Consider the following 15,103-nt stretch of genomic DNA (forward strand, 5'->3'; position numbering starts at 1 on the left):
CTTCCAGCTCCTATGCCCTCCCTCCCCGTTCTCAGGCAAGTTCTGCAGTCCCACTTCTTGCCTGCTCCGCATCATGACAGTTTTTTTCATCAGAGCGAATTTCTTGGCAAGACGTGAGTCAGCAAGGAGCATAGCTGACGGCATTGCCGGGATGGGTCACGCAGAGATATGCTTTTGCAGTAACGCAGCCTTTGCTCATATAGGAGTCAGCAAGGGTTTTTACATCAACTCTACAGCAGGTGGCAACGTATCACGCTGCTCTGCTCTTGAACTGTATTAGAAGAAACAAACACCTATAGTGTGCAGTAGTCTGTAGAATGCAGTGAGTAGAGGAAGGAGAATGCAGCTTTAGACGCTGAATTATTTGTTCATTGCCTGATCCCCCGGGTACTTTTTTCTGCTTTAAAAGAGCACTGCTATATTAAAGAGCTCTGAAAACTCACCAGTCAGCTTGAGATGTTCCACAAGAGGTATTGTGACATTCAGCTGTTGGATAGCTCTCTGGACATACCCCAAGACTCTGCGTGTACTAGCATGAAAATATATTAGGTTGGAGCTTGAGCTTGCATTGCTTAAGATGTACAGAAACACAAAGCTGTCTAAAAGCCACCATCTCTTTTCACTGTGGTTGCCAGGTTGCGAATGCAGCAAAGGTCACTTAGTTTGGTTCCTGTCCATTAGATCACATCACAGATTATGACCAAGAGTTTTGGATATCTTTTAAAGTTGTGAGATTTTCTAGAATTTGGGACTTAGTGGAAACTTATGCTCTTTTGACATTCAGATTCTATACTGATAAAAGCAACCATTCTTGATTAGTCCTAGAATCATGAATGTAGTAGCAATATCCTGGCTCTGCTACTCCTTTTGATTTTGGAAACCAGATTGAGTGTTTCTAGAACTTGTATCATTGTTTATACTGTATTGTGTAGTATTAATGTTGGCAAAGATTGGTGGAATCCCATCAATTGAAAGGAAGAAAGTAATTTAATTAGTTTAAGACTGTACACCAAATTTACCTTTTTAATTTTGGATTTTAAGAAAGGATTATTGACATTATATATAATGACAGTTTTTTCCTTCAAATTTTCTTTAACCTAGTTTAAAATAATTTATCTCTGCTAATAAAGAAGATTCCTAGTCGTGGAAGGACTAGCACCCCCAATTCAGACTTTAATAAAAGTTTGGTTGCCATTAAAATGCCTTTCAGAGAAGTGTTCAGGAAGGGTGTCTGTCTGTGTATGTCTGTGGCAGTTAGGCTGAAATGTTTAGCTTGGTATTCATCCTGCTAACTTAAGGCCTTTTCATTGCAGACATCTTCTGGGCTATTCATTCTGGATTCCCCTTATAGTTGCTTAAGGGACATATGAGATAGCCTCATCTGAAAAGTCTTTTAGTCTTTTGTAGTCTTAGCACAGAAACAAGTGCCTGCAGGGTTCAGCTGATCTCATACATTTCTAAAAGGTCAGATGAATCATACCACAAAAGTGCTTATCTTTCTGTTGTGACTATAAAGAGAGTCTAGACAACTAGTTCATATAGCTACATTTTAGACATTTGCATTTGCTTAGATGATTCCTATCTTTTGAATTTAATTGCACTTCAAATGGAACTGCAGACTCTCCGAGGATTTGATTCTTAAACCCTAGAATTTGTTGGATTGACACCCAGATACTGCAAGCCTGGCTTATATGTTGATCTGAGTAATTCTAATCCAAATTTGGAGTAAATTGACATGTCTCCCACTGCATCAGGTGAGAGATGAATCTGGTAGGGCCTGTCTAACTGTATTAACATAATAAAAACAGTAAAAGCAGTGTAAGGGAAGAGTCTGTTAAAGATTTAAATGGCTTATTCTGTGAGCTTTGCACAACAAATATAAGAATCAAAACATAGCTGTGGTTAAATAAAAGTTTGTGAAGTATTTAAAATGCAGATAACAAGTAAACTGACAAATTAGACATGTGGAAGACAGTATTATGAAAGAGAATGGGAAGATAAAGGGTATATGAAAGAAATTATATAGGCAAAATCAAATCCATGAATGTGAACTGAAATTAGGGGAATAGAAGTGCTTATTGAAATTTTTGCAGCCCTACGGGAAAGAGGAAGGAGGAAAGGGAGGAAGATAGGGACATGGGTGTAGATAAGTGACAACATTTTAGGCAATATGGCAAAAGCTTTGGCATTGGGGTGAAGTTCAAACCGAAACAAAGACAGGGTGGAATGTAAGCTTGTTTAGGACTACTTTAAATTAATTGATTTATCAGCAAAGTGAGAAGCTACTGTTCTGGAAATTGTGCAAGAATATCTGGGGTTTAATTATTAATTTTTGGAGACCATATGCCACCATGTGCAAAATTTTCTTATTTCAAGGTGACTAGCACTGCAGGGTAAAATAATCACTGCCTAGCACTCACAGACCATCTCTGATTATATTTACAAGATGACAGAGACAGTGATTGGAGGTTGAGGTGGCAAATATGTCTAAATACAATTTAAGAAATTTGACCTGGAAGAAGAAAGGAAACAAACATATGTTTGCTTTGATGGTGTTATGGCCTGAAAGGGAAAAGACACCTCACCAATGTAATTAGAATTTTAACAGAATTTTGGAATGTGTGATCTTTGAAATAGTTTGTGTTACCTGCCCTACTGTCTTGTATCTGGTATGATGTGAAAAATCAGAAGTGACATACAGAAATCAGCATTCAGTTGAAGGTGAACTGCTTATATTAGATTACGTATATCTATTAATATAAAGACAATAATGTAGAACACCTTTAAAAATACTAGATTTCTCTACTATCAAGCTGGTGCCACTACAGCCTATGTGGGAATTACTTTTTGCAGTACTTGGAAACATACCACCCATCTGTAGGCAGGCATAAAGTTCTCCCAGCTTTATTTTCCATTATATAATTAACCAGTACTCAAAGTTATGTTGAAAAAGAGTTTTTCAGCAGGCAGCCTGCAAAAATAGCATATCAAGAGTCTTTGTCAAAGTGTGCATAGTCATCAGTTACCGAAAGATTGTAGTAGGAAAAAGACCATTAAAGAATGCCTCAAATGGACAAGCTCTTGTGTTAAGTAAGTCTTACTGTGTTGAAACAGAGGTACTAGTTCCAGTAATGTATCTGACCAGTACAGTATAGGTATGTGTTAATGGTATTCTTTTTGTAGGATATAAGTTGACTTTGATGGATAGTAGCTGGAGGCAGGAGGAAAAAGTGAAGGAACCACTAAGCAACTAACCATCCTCTCCATTTAAAGGAAAAAGAAAAAAGAAGAAAAAAAGAAAGAGGTGCTCCATTTTTTGGTGCTTCCAATTTAGAAGACATTGTAAACATTTGGTATGAAATTCTGCTTGCATAAATTTAGCTATACAACTCAAACTTACACCTGAACTAGAAGTCAAAAATCTTCTGTCAGTGGAGAGAAACATACAAGTCTAGTATGTGATTTGTTTCATCCTAAAACAGAAATCTAAAACCTGTTACAGGACTCAGGTGACTAGTTCAGATGCAGACATCTAAAGTTAAGTGAGAAGTATTCCATTCTTTATTGGTGTAAGGGTGCCCCTCCTTGTGCTGTTGTGCAGGGCATGGAAGATGAGTAGGAAGAAAAGTTTCTTTTCCAGATTTGAGTTCTGGAGACACAATGTTTGTGATTTTGTTTTTATGAGAATGTTACATTGGGAGATTGATCACTATAGCTTCTTTAGCTTAATGCAATCGTAGCTGCATGTAGACTCTTGGAAGAGGGAGACGTCCTGAAAAGAAGTATAAAAAATTGCTCTGCTGGCATCAAAACCTCTGCCTAAGCAAGAAGTGCCCTCCCTGTTGGACTCAGTCTGTATCCAGCTAGTGAACTGTCAATACAGGCTGCAACAATAAACACCCACACTTGTGATGTGCATATATGAGGTTGTGGAGTGCTTTGGCACTGGTGTATGATTCAATGGGTTGTAAGGAGCTGCACAGATGCATGGAAAGCTAGAGCACCCAAACCTCTAGCGGGAGATGTGTAAGGAGGTGACGAATGCTCCCAGATGGGGGGTGTCTGCTTGTAACTACTCACAGGTCACGTGACAAAGATGTGCGCTTGTAACTGTGTTCACCTGTGTGTGATTAGAGCTTTTTGGGAGGGTTGTTGTAGGAGGCTGGTTTTGTATGTGTTTATTATAAGCATTTCATATGCATTAGTATCGTGGTTTATTAATATTTTGTATGCATCTAATGTTGTGGTTCACTTGTATTGCTGAATCTTGAATATACAGCTCACTGATTGCTGGTTAATTACATGCTGTTAATAAATTGATTAAATTTTTATTTTGGTGTAAACTGAGCAATTTTTCACTGTGATAATGTATCATGTTTAGCAGTAGAATGCTGAAGATACCATTAATGCTGCTGTGCTGTAAGCACAGCTGTGGAGTACAGCGTCACAAAAGAGAAAACATTTTTTTTTGTGGTGGAGTAATAGCAAAGTTAACAGCTATGTGATAAAGAAGTTATCACTTTATGGTAAGATCTTACCAGTTTCTGAAATCCCTACCACTGAAACTTTTAAATTTTTGCCTATAGATACAATGACAATATCAGTAAGGGTCTTCATTTTGTATAGGTTAACTTCTAATAGTTCTTGAGGAACAGAGGAAAATCCATGTAAAACTAGGAGCTTGATTAAGAAACATAATTCAGGAAAGAATGATCATAATTCATTCATTATGACTTGAGTAAAAAGGGAAGTGGAACAAGCATTACTGATGGTAATTAATAATGCACCAAGAACGTTTTCTGTGAGACACTATGTAAAGTGCTGCATTCTAGAGTTTTATGACGAACAGATTCCTCAAAGGCAGTCTTGATCAAAACCTTGGAAATAAAAGAGATAACTTAATAATAGTTGGAATCAATTTTCCTTTAGTTAGATGACATAGTTAAGATATGTTTCAGTATTTCTAACCATTTCTATAGTTTGTGTCAACTTCATAGGCTTTAGTTTTTAAAATATTACAATTTTAACTGATAAAAGCTTTAAACTTCCCCATTTGAGATACTATGTGTGAATATATTTTTATCTTAAAGGGCTTTGTTAAAAAGCCCCAAAGTTACGTGTACTGTAAGCCAAGACTGTGGTCTATGTTGAGACTTTTAACATACTTTGAGGAAATCAGGCATTGTCTTCGCGGTGAAGCACAGCTGCACAATCCTTGAATAGTTAATTTTTTGTCATTAAGACATCATTTGCAAGATTTCATCTTAATTATCTTCTTCATGTTGCCTGATACTCCAGTTTTATCATTTCAGTTCTTACAAAGATACTGGTGTGTCTTGGAAAGAAAATTTTTCTTTATTTCTAAAGGGAGCAATTGAAATGTGATATTAAGTAGATTGCATAAAGACTCTAACTAACTGGTGGCCTTGGCAACCCTTAAGAAAATGTTGTTATTCAAAAAGTAGTTTTTTCTTCTTTTTTTTTTTCTTTTCCAATCACTCAGGTGTAACATTGCATCAGTGCAGAATAATTAAGTATTATAATCACTGGCATTATACTGCAAGAATATATGATTTCTAGATGCTCTCAGAGTCCTGTTTGGATTTCTGTGTACTGAATGCAGATTGGACATCAGGTTGTCAGCTCTGTAGCTCATTTTATTCCTTCTATCTAAGGGACAATTATAAATGTAGAAGTGTTTGTACCTTATTATATATTTAATCAGAGATAGGAGTTTTGGCTAGCCTTGAAGTGACATGGACTTCTCAATTTTCTCTATTTTATAATGACTATATATGTTTCTAACATCAGGTAGGTGTGGTTCTCTTTTTTGTGTACATAGAAGTCAGGATTTCCTGAGATATTCCAGCCTATCTGTGCTAATATTTGTTAAAGAGAAGGATCAAATTTTCCTGACAGAGGAAATAATTGGCATTAAGGAGTTCTGGGTTGTTGATTGATATCCTAATGTTTGTGAAACACTTTGAAATCTTGCTAGAAAATATATGTACAGCAAAATACCCCTATTAATTAGATAATCATTATGCATAATGAATAATCAGATCCAACATACTTATTAATCTATTGTCTTTTTATTTACTCCTTCTACATTCAGGTCATGAGCACCAATCAACGAGACCAGCAGCTCAGCAGAATGAGAAATGGTAAATTTAAATGGGCAGCTTAGTGAAACCAAGCAAATGCCTAATTCTGCTCATGGCTGGGAAAGCTGCAAGGTACATGGATTTTTAATTGCTGACTGTGAGAGGCATTAACTGTTCTGTTCTTTTTCTAACCTCATGTAGGAAGCTACATTTCTAATGCCTTAGTGTTGATCCAGTGTTGCGATTTGTTTGACTAACTGATTTCTTGCTATAGTATGTCTTCCAAAAGCTACATTTTTTCCATATTTTACTAATGTCTAGTGATTGCTTTCCTTAACAGAGCAGTGCTTATGTAGTTAATTTCACCTCTAAGAAAGACTTCTGTAGTTCCAGACCATCTCCAGAATATTCCAATACAGGCTCTCCCAGTAGACAGTGCTAACGTGATGGTTATACTTGTCAGGTTTATTATGATTATTCAGTTTATTAAGGTTTTGGGGTTTTGGTTGTTGGTTTTGGTTTTGGTTTGGTTTGGTTTTGGTTTTGGTTTTTCTTGAGGCTACATGAATTTTAGCATTCATATGGAGTGAATCTTTTTACATCTTTTTGTCTGATCCCACTTTTACAATTATACAACATATATTATTAAAATCTCTTCAAATTTGGTCATTCAGTTGTGTTTCAGATTTAGCATTTTTACACTGTGTCATGGTCCTCTCCTGCCTGCATAAATTGATAGCACTGCGAATTCTCTTTTGGATTTCATAATATAAACACAAATACAGATCCTCTGAATGTTAGTGTAGTTTACTTTGTGTTGTCACCTTTCTCAAAATAGCTAATATGTAAGCACCTGAAAATGCGGTACTGAGAGGAATAAAGCTTAGGATTTTTAACTTTTATTTTGTTTGATAGTCTATGTAATTATTTGTTTACCAATTCATTTCATATAATCTTGCGTACCAACCAATTTAGGCTTTTGGGACCAGTTTTGTGGTTAGATTTTTGCATACTTTGAGGATACTTTTGAAGGCAGCTTTTCTTGAGGAGGTATGTAAAACATCAAATCAATTTTTCTAGCACACATGTTGCCCCACATTTTGTAAAAGGAAAAAAGTGAATGAAGAAAGGGAGTGATGATGGCCACAGGAAATGATTCAGTGGAACAAGTGCAAGCCTGGTCAAGACGAACTTTTGAGGTAGCCTTGTATTCCTACAACTGACTGGTTTTGATCATGGTTTAGTATTCAAATATTATTTAATGATGAAGTAGCTAAGTATCATTCACCAGTACTGTTGCTGAGCTTTAAGAAACTAAGAAATTGAAATGTAGAGAATTGCAATGTTGCAATTTTCAAATCAGCTGTTAATTTTGCATGTGGCAATTTGGACGTGGTGACTACAAGATAAGCAAGAAAGAACTGGACAAAAGGTCCTCCCTTGAGGATAGGACTTCATGTTGTGTTTTTCTTCAAAAGTGCCGAATACTCAGCTTCTTTCAAAAGCAGTAGAAGCTGCAGGTGTTCACTACACATGGGACTGAACAGTACTTGTGACTTGCTTGTCAGCTAGTATTAGTGGACCTTTGGAAAAGTTTACTGGTCACAGGAATTCTTTTCCTTCTCTTGTGGAGAATAGCCACTCTAGCTTTACAAATATCTAGTCATAAAGTCTTTTGTGATTGAACTGTATCTTCCAGAACTTGGCCAGTAAGATTCTTAGGGATATCAATGCTTTTCATCAGGAGCAAGGTTAGCTAGCCCAGTGTCATTCAGCCTAATAATTTTCTTAGTTCCTGTTAGCTTCTTTGATTGTGAGCCAAATCTCTGCTGATATAAATACCTGTAGTGAAGCAACTGGCTGTGGGAATAGCCAGCAACATATAGCTGTGTGTGACAATGAACAGCAACCGGCTGTGACAAGACTCAGACCTGGGATTCTTTTTTCTTCTAAACAGATGCCGTTGCTGGGTACTTTTTAATTTATTCAGTCCAATTCAACAGAAGAATAGTGGAAAAAGGTGCTTTCAGGACCAAAATCTTGAATATAAAAAGGCAGTTATAACTTGAGATAACGACACATGGAATTAAGATGACAAATTATATAGCACGAATGTGGATAACACCATTTTTGCAGAAATCTGGAATATTTGTACAGCAGAGCCAGGGAGTGCTCTTCAGAAGTCCATCAGAAATGTCAGCCCAGAAAGTAGTTTCTAACTTTTACATCTCTGCTGCTCTTTTTTACAGCTTAAATTCTTGGCATGGTATTTGCATTTTTCCTAGTTACTTATCTTTCTTAAAGATTCAAACGTGAGTTGTGGTCTCAAGTCAAATGCCACTGGGAAGGCTGAGTGAACTGCCTTAACCAAAAGGTCTGATGATAATGGAACCCTTAATTCATGAAGACTATCTTCTAGTTAGCACAGAGAAGATACAGATCTTTTTCTCCTCATAATAGTTATTGTAAACTTCAGTGCCTGGACTCACAGAAATATTGATTTGACTGGGTATATGGGTTGTAAAAGTCTAGGATTAATTTGTGTCTTCAGTTGCTTTAATATTTTATAACAAATTGTTTAAATTTAAATTAATTGACTATTTTTAATTGAAGAGCATACAAGTAAACATATTCTTTTTAACTTTCTGTTTGTCTAGACTCTTTTCTTACAGCAATTTTAGCATCGTCCTTATGACCATGCTCACAAGATATGCAGGAACCAGACTACAAATACTAGTTCAGTTTTGAAAGCCCAGTGGGATCTGTGTGTCCAGACAACCCAGTGGCCTAACACACTGCCAGTTCAGGTATGCATTTTCTTATTAGCATTAATGTTTCTCACCCTAAGTGAGACTCTGAGAGCCTCACTAAAAGTCGGCTAATGCCTGTAAGTGAGCTGAAGTGTGCTCTCAGTTGAGATCTGCAGAAGAAAAGGCCAAATCAGGTCTGCATTCCCCAAGCCACTCTCTGCCCTGCTGGAAGTCAGTAGAATTAAGCTGGCACTTGGATGTTCCAGAGATTACCTGACAGAAATGTGAAAGACAGGCCAAAAACCAAATGAAGTTAGGATGTCTGTACGCTGACTGCAATTCTTTCTTATGTCCTCTTTCTTCCATTTTCAATAGGGAGAAAATTACTTGGAGGTTAGTGATGTAACGTATCTGTGAGCCATTATCAATCTCACTGGGAAGATCCCAGAGTTCTTTTCCCTTATCTTGTAAAGAAGTGCATCATAGTAGCTAGATAGGAAACCAAAACCAGTAGGCAGTCATCCGCTGTAGAACAGGAAACCACTGAAGAGGTTATAAAACAAAAGTAGACATAGCTACTGACTGCTGAGATAGTTTATCCTATATATTCAGTTTTTTCCAACTTTGGAAGTAATAAAATGTTTACATTTATATTGTTGACATTTGATACGGAGAGAACTCCGGGAACAAACTTGCCAACAAAGTTTTCAAGCTGACAAGCAGGTATTTTTTATTGCGGCGCCGGGAGACACGGGGAACAGCTCCTCCTAACGTGTGTCTCCCTATTGTTACACAAGCCATCCTTATATAGCCACTGGGCACACATACATATTCATGAGGCTACATATGGATTACATCATTTTCCAGAGAGTTCCCCACATGCGTACCGAATTGTGGTGGTGGTCTCTGAGGGTCATTTACTTCTTCCAACAATCTTCATCACTTTCATGCAGCCTTTGGAGCACACGCAGTAGATGCTCATACCAGTTTAATTAGTTCGTTAGCACCAGAGACATAATAATCCTCCTGTCCTCCTACTTATCAGTTAGTTTAACTGTAGCCGATCCTGGACACCTGCTGTTCCCAGATACTCCTTATCCCTGCGTCCTGTTCTTCTAGACTGCTTCTCTTAAAACTATGTCAACTATAACGATTTACTTTGTACAAGAATTCTCAGTATGTTCTCCAGCTGCACTCAATTTTTTTTCTATGTATCCTGCACCTCAATAATTTTCCATTGCTACTGTTACAAAACCATCAAACTTAACATTACTTAAAACTGTTTCTAAAGGTTTATATATTCCATTTTGTAATTTTGTGCCCCACTTTGTCTCACATTAAATAAGTGTTGAAATAAATCTGCAAAGAAGTGTGTTCTTGACTTCCTTTTGTCCTGTGGAGACAGCTAAAATCTTTCAGGGAAGCCCTTCTGAGATTCCAGCCCTAGGGATGTAAGATGTTTGGCACCACAGCCAAAGGTAATGAACTGAAAACACAAATAAATAATGTTGTTAAAGAAAACTGTGCTGTGATACCCCTGAGACACTGCCTCAGGGAATGTAATCCTCTCTTGAAAAATTAGGAAGTAGTGCAGTACTTTCAGGTCTTCTAAACAAATGCAGTTGACCATAAGATGGTGCAGTACAGGGCATCTCAAGGATTTTTGGTTGTGTGCAGTGATTTTAAATATTGGATTTCTTCCTAGAAGTGAAGGAACTGGACTTGATGACTTTACTGAGGTTAATTGCCTTTCATGGTGGATTGTTAGAATTTGACCTACAAGAACTATTCTTCTAAAAATATATGAAAATAAGAGGCATTATGTAAATAATGGAATAAAAAGAGACCTCTACATAAATGTAAGAAGGAAGGAGATTAAGTAATCACGGATCTTAGAAACATCAATATAAGCAAGAAAATACTAAACAAACCAAACCAGAAAGTAAGTAAGTGAGGAAAAAAAGGATATGGAAATGCAGTAATTTTATTGCTGTTTTGTATTACCTAGCACAGCTTTTAATTTTCTTTTATACTGGAAGTACTGTGTGTTGATAGAATTTAATAAAGGTTGTTCTTTTTTGGTTTTATGGAGAAATAGGGTAGAATTTTCTGTAATTAAAAACAGCTGTCACAGAACTGTGCTTAAGAGATGGGATTGGGGTTCTGAGAAATACGTGATGGTGAGTGAGATAACACTCATAAGGAGGAGAACTCAATAGAAGCTTTGATTGAGGTGAGACATACTTTTGATGTGTGTATCTTACATCAATTTTGACATTGCCACTCTAGAAAATAAATCTGACCCAGTTTGGGGAGTATGTTGAGCCTTATAGAGCTGCAGTGACTGGTCACGAGTAGTGTAACACTGTCTGTAAATTGTGTACTTCCTGAAGAAAGATTCATGTGAAGTCACTACAGTGGTAGGGGTCCGTCAGTGCCTTTCCCCCTCTCTCTCCAAGGACTGTGCCCCAATTCCACACACATGGCTAAGGACAGAAACTGTTAGGAATACGTGTGTGGTTTTGCTGTGAAGACATGGCACCTGGTCTTTGTTAAACAAGTAGCGATCTCACTGTTCCTTTGGAGAACTTTGGAGGACAGCTCTGCTGACCCTCCAAAAGTAGTAAGCATTCTGCAAGCTTTGAGACCAGCTATGTGAAATGGCTGCGTGCGTAAGCATTCTTCATTCTGGAGTACCATGACTCAAAAGCCTGTCATGCCTAGCCTTTGTGCTGGGTACTTGGAAGAAGTGGCTTTGTGCCCCCTAAGTGATGTGCCTTCCTCCCCCCCCACAGGTAGGCACCAGTCTGGCTTGTGGGGACAGAAGCATGGGTATGGGAATTGAGTTCTTAGTGTCTTGATGTCATTTGCTAGTGCATGTAGCTTTGTATCGATGCCTGATAATGATTGGTTAGGGATTGATCTTTTCAACAAAGGGCATTGATTAATATTTGTGGAGTTCATTAGAAACATGATCATACAGCCACACACGTATTGTACTTAGGCATGCAATATAGTGTGCAATGCAATGAGCTATGGGGCAGTGATGATTAAGCAGCATAGAATCTTTCTTCCAAATTGTATGCTTCTGTTTATTATTTCTGGGACCGCAGTTCTCTTTCCTCAGACTGATTCATTCTGAGTCATACAAAACACGTCCTCATTGAAATGGGGTGCACAGCAGCAAGGGCTGTGAAGCTAGTTCTGCACCATTAGGTAATTGTTTGAGCCTTTTCTAGTGGAGATGTCTGTTATGCAAGCAGTACAAAAAGACTAGGAGAATGTGGGCGTCTGGTGGGAGGATTCGAAGTCAGAGGAAAAGTACCTATTAGAAAAACTAAAGCTTGAGCTTGCTTATTAATAACTTGCCAATATTTCCATTTTAAAATATTTGTACAGTGTAATTCCAGGTATGGAAATGATTGCTTATATGCAGAACTAATCCTCTTTAATACAGTGAGAAAGGACTACGAAGAATCATATATTTGGGGGTAGATTTGGGGCCCAGTTCTGATATTGGATCAGTTCTTATGATAGACATTAATGGAATTATATATTAAAATGTGTCTCAGAAATCAGAATGTGAGATACTTAGTGATTTTCATTGGTTAACTCATCAGTCTTACTGATAACAGCACAGCAACTTCTATCCATTTTTCTCATCCTTCAGTCTCATTGGGTAAGAAGTTTAGTAGGATGTAGTCTGATTTATAAACAAGATTACCTCCTTGTGTGAAGGGTAGAATTTGAAGCAGTTAGCACTACAATAAATATATTTGAAATTAATTTCTTATCTACTGACTAAAATTCAAAAGCTGTTTACTCAGAAACAGGCAGCCTACTCCTCCACTGCTTGGAGAGATAGCAGATTAAAGAAGACAGCCACCAAGGACAGCACATTAGAAATGACATCTATAGGCACAAAGGGAGGTATTTATACAGGGATGAGACACTTGCCTCCCCCATATTGTGAGCAAGTTAAGAAGGATCATTATGTATAGTGGAAAAATCACCTGTTCCCTCATCTCACTGGTGGGAGAAGAAGAAAATGTCTGGATAGTTGATTTGGAGTAAGAAGTAGAGGAAACAGAATGGCTGACATGAAATATGCTTTATTTTTAAAGCATTGGTTGAAGTACAGTTAATTTGATTTGCTTTGATAGCAGCTGGGAGTTAGGTTAGATAGAAACATGAACAGAACTGCCTGAAAAGGAAGAAGGGGAAAAATACTGTATCAGTGCGAAAAAGCCAGGACACTATTAAAGAAAATATTTAAAATAAAAGAAAATTGTATGGATTTTCCTTTCTTTGAAGTAAAGTACTATATAAAGATAAAATATGTAAGCCTGTTGTTTTACACGTAATGCATCTCTTATTTATTTTAAATCCTTTTTTGCTTTGAGATACCTTCCATGGCTATGAATTGAGAGTGTCTTTTTTAACTGTGTAGCTTTCAGTAAAATCCATTATCAGTTCTTTGTTTGGATTCAGTTCACATTGTCTTCTCATAGGCTATAAAGAGACTCAATCTGTTCCAGAACAGTAATCACAATCCATTAAACTCTGTTCCCTGTAGTCTTTGTTCCCAGTTACATGTGATTGCGTGTGAGTGGAAAGGAAAAAAATCTTTAAGCAGCCTTGCAAAATTGTCATGAAGATTTATCAGTCCAGGCAAAACATATACTTGCCTTCCTTTCAGAGTGATGATAATTTACCTGGAAAATTTACATGTGTTTCGCTTGCCCTGTTAAAAAACAGCATCCCATGTTCCCCCATTCAAACCAATCCCACCCTGGAGGAGTGTGATTCAGATACAAAATTGTATCGAAAGGAAGTATTCCTGTATTAACTCATTACTGTTCTTGATCACTAACTTAATCTGCATGGCATGAAAGGAAACCAGGAACAAAAAAAGCTTTTCATGTTAACTTCAGAGGTAATGGAGCTGATGATGTAAAAGATTGTCTCTGTAGATAGAAGGTCTGATATTTTTTTTCTGCCACATCAAGCCTGTTTTGAACTGCTTTAACTCTATCGATTTCAGAGAGGAAGATTATAAATATGGTGTAAAATCGTAAGGCTATTGACAGATTAAAGTTACATAATAAATACAGTAATAAAGGATGTTAGATGAAAGCTGCAGCACTATGTGATTTTCAATGTGTTTTCAGTGTAGAGGGGTGAAGAGCCTCAAAAATGAGGCTCAGCTGAGCAGTCGGTCTGATCACAGCAGTTGAGAGGGCTGCAGAAGTAGATTTCTAGTGTTTTTCTACGCTGTTTCTACTGCTAATGATATTCTTAGAGTACTGGAGTATACTGTGGAGAGCTTCAGTGAAGCTAAGATATTTTGCTTTTTATTTAGCTATGTAAGATGAATCTGCTCAAATGAAGAATACCGAAAGAATGAGTTTAATCAGAAATCAGCATTTCACCATTTTAGCCCCAGCTGATTCATATCTTTGACTTGAAATGAGCAAGTTGCTTTGGTTTCAGTGGGCTACTCACACACAGTCCAAATCTTTAGTTGTTTTGCTGTAACAATACCAATGTCTTCTGCATTTTAGGCTCAAGCCTAACAGTTTCAGCTCCAGACCTTGTACAGTGTAGTTTGAGTTCTTCGGGTTTTTTTGCATGGATTGCGTTTTCCACAACCCTCCGACAGTAAATTCAAGCAGTGTTGTTAGAACCAGCTTTAATTTCTTCTCTTAGCCTTAAAAAGAAAATGCTTATGTTTTAATGGAAAATTTCAAGAGTGGGCTCTGATGTTGAATGGTAAGATGCTGCTGGTCAGGAGAGCACCCTGGGCATCTTTTCCTGTGTTATTCTTCCGGGATTCATAGAAGTATAACCCATTCATTTCAAGGGACCAGAGAGCCTCTGGAATTAGTGTTGAAGTCTCTCTTGAGAAGTATTGGCTATTACAGAATGAAAAGGGCTTCTAAAGGTAATATATGGGGACTTGCCATAGATATTTCTCTTTCTATAAAAACAAGCACAATCAAACTGCGGTATTTACCCATTCTTTTCTTCTCAAAATAAATGCTTTACTGGTGTTTTGTAAAAACAATGAATACCTGCCAGCAAGCTATTATTCCTGAGGAACCATACAAAAACATGCAGTGTGTATGAATGGAGGAAAGAAAGAGATTTGGTTAGAAATATATTTCCATCTTCTGTATTTGCTTCTTTATAACAAAAGAGAAAAGTCTACTTTATGAAAATATTTTGACAGCGTCCTTTTAAATGTGA

This window comes from Lathamus discolor, chromosome Z (genome assembly GCF_037157495.1).
Source record: "Lathamus discolor isolate bLatDis1 chromosome Z, bLatDis1.hap1, whole genome shotgun sequence".
Classification (NCBI taxonomy): Eukaryota; Metazoa; Chordata; class Aves; order Psittaciformes; family Psittacidae; genus Lathamus; species Lathamus discolor.